The 4087-nt window shown below is 41.9% G+C and overlaps 1 non-coding gene across 1 annotated transcript; it reads right to left on the bottom strand.

Annotated features, from left to right (window-relative positions):
• Window positions 1–2478: 2478 nt before the first annotated feature.
• On the bottom strand, window positions 2479–2551 carry TRNAG-CCC (transfer RNA glycine (anticodon CCC)). The gene has a single exon. It is a non-coding gene; the product is annotated as a tRNA-Gly (tRNA).
• Between the last annotated feature and the right edge of the window lie 1536 nt (window positions 2552–4087).

Below are 4087 nucleotides of genomic sequence, written 5' to 3' on the forward strand. Positions count from 1 at the left end.
ATAGATCTTCTCCATCTTTGGCTGCAAAATACAATCAGTTTGATTTCGGTGTTGACTATCTGGTGATGTCCATGTGTAGAGAGAGTCTTCTCCTGTGTTGTTGGAAGGGGGTGTTTGCTATGACCAGTGCATTCTTTTGGCTAAACTCTATTAGCTTTAGCCCTGCTTCATTCTGTACTCCAAGGCCAAATTTGCCTGTTAGTCCAGGCCACCCTTCAACAGCTCAGCGGGTAGAGTGGAGGACTGTAGATCCGACACGTGTGGTCATTCTTAGGTTGCTGGTTTGATTCCAGCTCGAAGGTGGTGCTGGTTTCTTTTGAACTTCCCTGGTGGCTCAGATGGTAAAGCATCTGCCTACAACACAGGAGACCTGGGTTCAATCCCTGGGTCTGGAAGATCTCCTGGAGAAGGAAATGCAACCCATTCCAGTATTCTTGCCTGGAAAATCCCATTGACGGCGCCGCCTGATTAGGCTACACGGTCAATGGGGTTGCAAAGAGTCAGACACAACTGAGCAACTTCACTTTCACTTTCCAGGTGTTTCTTGACTTCCTACTTTTGCATTCCAGCCCCTTATAATGAAAAGGACATCTTTTTTGGGTGTTAGTTCTAGAAGGTCTTGTGAGTTTTCATAGAACTGTTCAACTTCAGCTTCTTCAGCGTTACTGGTCAGGGCATAGACTTGGATAACCATGATATTGAATAGTTTGCCTTGGAAATGAATAGAGATCATCCTGTTGTTTTCAAGATTGCATCCAAGCACTGCATTTCGGACTCTTTTGTTGACTATAATGGCTACTCCATTTCTTCTAAGGGATTCTTGCCCACAGTAGTAGATATAATGGTCATCTGAGTTAAATTCACCCATTCCAGTCCATTTTAGTTTGCTGATTCCTAAAATGTCAACATTCACTCTTGCCATCTCCTGTTTGACCACTTCTAATTTGCCTTGATTCATGGACCTAACATTCCAGGTTTCTATGCAATATGGCTCTTTACAGGATCAGAACTTGCTTCCATCATCAGTCACATCCACAACTGTGTGTTGCTTTTGCTTTGGCTCTATCCCTTCATTCTTTCTGCAGTTATTTCTCCATTGATCTCCAGTAGCATATTGGGCACCTACCTACCTGGGGAGTTCATCTTTCAGTGTCCCATCTTTTTGCCTTTTCATACTGTTCATGGGATTCTCAAGGCAGGAATACTGAAGTGGATTGCCATTCCCTTCTCCAGTGGGCCACATTTTGTGAGAACTCTCCACCATGACCCGTCCACCTTGGGTGACCCTACATGGCATGGCTCATAGTTTCATTGAGCCATGGTTCATAGTCAACCTTGTCTAACTCAATGAAACGATGAATGTCTTAATACCACTGAAATGTGCACTCAAAAATGGTTAAGATGGCCAATTTCATGTTGACTATCTTATGTGTATTTTACCACAATAAAATTTGAGGGAAAGAAGGAAATTAAGTGGAAAATGACATGTCTTACATTAGAGTTGGCAATAGATTTGTAGAGAGTTGACTCCAGAGAGGAACTGTACTATAGATAGTGTGGTGGAGAGGGAGGGATCCAGAATATCCCCTGGCATCTGTAAGTGGGAGATGATGGTCCTGTTGGTATCTTGTTGGAGAAGTGAATGCGGGGTTAGGATGTGAAAGCATTTTATTTGAAGGAAATGAGAAGGGAATCATAAAATCTAAGCGTTATTGACAAGTAGGTAAAATTTTCCAACAGTAAAAGATTATTTGCACAATGGTTCAAAGCATTGTGTGGAGAGAATGACCAACAGAACAGAAAAAGGAATGCTCATATTCTCCCCAGCATACTTGAGGAGCCATTTTTAGGCTCTAGAAAATTTGCATAAGATTATTGTTGTTATTTAGTCTGTAAGTTATGTCTAACTCTTTTGCAACCCCATGGACTGTGGTCCACCAGGCTCCTCTGTCCATGGGATTTCCCAGGCAAGAATACTGAAGTAGGTTGCCATTTCCTTCTCCAGGGGATCTTCCTTCTTCAGGGATCAAACCCACATCCCTTGCATTGGCAGGCAGATTCTTTACCCCTGAGCCACAAGGGAAGCCCATTTTGCACAAGATAGGTGGGATAGATTATGGGATTTGAAACTTATTCCATGGCAATGGAAAGCTGCTAGGTTTCCCAACAAGGGGAGTGAGTAAGTAACTGCCATTTTAAGAGGTCAAGGCCTAAACTTATGAGGCACTAGACTTAGGTAGACTTTAATCAACCAACAAATCAACCAATTTGACCAACGTCCTATGCTATGCCAAGCACTGCAGTAAGTGAGGCAGGGCTAAAGGAGATGAAAAGATGGATTTAAGAGTTATTTTGTAGAAAAAGGTAGAAACAACTTGCTGACTACTTAAAGGAAATTTTATTTTTGTTTATTTATTTGGCTGTGCTTGGTCTTAGATGTGGCATGCAGGATCCTAAGTTACAGCATGTGGGATCTAGTTCCCTGACCAGTGATTGAACCAGGGACCTCTGCATTGGGAGTGCAGAGTCTTAGCCACTGGACCACCAGGGAAGCCCCTAAAGAGAATTTTAGAAGAAGGGCATAATTTTATACTAAAGGAAAGTTGGAAATTGGAGTGATCAGGACAATTAGTACCCATGAGGGAAACAAAAACTTAGAGAGTTGGCTAGTATAAATGCCAAGACAAAAAACATCACATTCTAATTGCTGTACATTCAAGTTGACTTTGAACTTGCAGTCGGTTCCTTAGGAACCATCAGCACCAAGGTACAAGTTGATGCCAAGGGAGCTGATGAATTTTTTAAGGGAGCATAAAGACAGAAAAGAAATGGCCAAAATGGAATTTCTCTCTGTAATGAACTTGTCTTTCTATGAACCAAAGGGCAAGAGGAAGAACATGTGAACCTTAAAAATAGAAGGGTCAGAGTGAAGAAGTACTTTCTAAGGTGAAGCAGGATCATGTGGCTACATGAAAATCATCAAATGTTTTCATATATGTATCTTGTTTCTCTTTTTCCCCACTGTCTCTCTTAGTGCAGGCCACCCTCATCTTCTGCTTGGATCACTACAATATTCTTTTAACCCATCTCCACACCTTTGGTTCATCCTTTCAATCCGTGAGGCTTCCTTGATATCTCAGTTGGTAAATAATCTGCCTACAATGCAGGAGAACCCAGTTTGATTCCTGGGTCAGGAAGATTCCCTGGAGAAGGGATAGGCTACCAACTCCAGTATTCTTGGTCTTCCCTTGTGGCTCAGCAGGTAAAGCATCGGCCTGCAATGCAGGAGGCCTGGGTTCAACCCCTCGGTTGAGAAGATCCCCTGGAGAAGAGAAAGGCTACCCACTCCAGTATTCTGATGTGGAGAATTCCATGGACTGTATAGACCATGGGGTCACAAAGAGTCAGACACAACTGAGTGACTCTCCCTTTCATTTTCAATCTGCCCCTATGGTTTTGGCCAATCCCGTTCAACCCTTACTCTGGACTTCTTCGTTTTTCTGTGGCTTCCCCTTCACTCTGTTGAATAAAACTAAAACTTCTTGGTGCAGAAGACACTTCGTGAGCAGATGCCTCATCTATGCCTCCTGCATTCACTTTTCCCCCACCCTTCCCCACCTCTGATACCCAACTACTGAACCTGTATCTCTTTTTCCTTATACCTGTTTGTGGTATAGCACAAGGAATCTGTTTTTAATGATAAAATTCTGTAGTGTGTGAATGTTTTCCTTTATAATTAATAAGAATGCATTCAAAAATATCCTAAAAATTCTATTAATGTCACTTTCTCTTGTTTGTATCCCAATGTGCTATGCTTTCTTAACTAGAGGGGAAAGGAGTGGGTTAAATTCTCAGTTCATGAAACCTGCCAGGCAGGGAAAGTTATCTGTCATGGGTTAAGATAGGAAAAAACAGAGAACCACTGTTCTTAGATTAGATAACAAAATACTCAGTATTCCACCCGCTGCAATTGTCAAACTTAATCATAATTATTTATCTATATTTATCTATCTATAGCTCCCATTGTTAGCTCATCAAGAGTAAACACTTATGATTTTACCTCTGCATTGGAGAAGGATATGGAAAC

Source organism: Ovis aries, chromosome 4, assembly GCF_016772045.2.
Source record: "Ovis aries strain OAR_USU_Benz2616 breed Rambouillet chromosome 4, ARS-UI_Ramb_v3.0, whole genome shotgun sequence".
Lineage (NCBI taxonomy): Eukaryota > Metazoa > Chordata > Mammalia > Artiodactyla > Bovidae > Ovis > Ovis aries.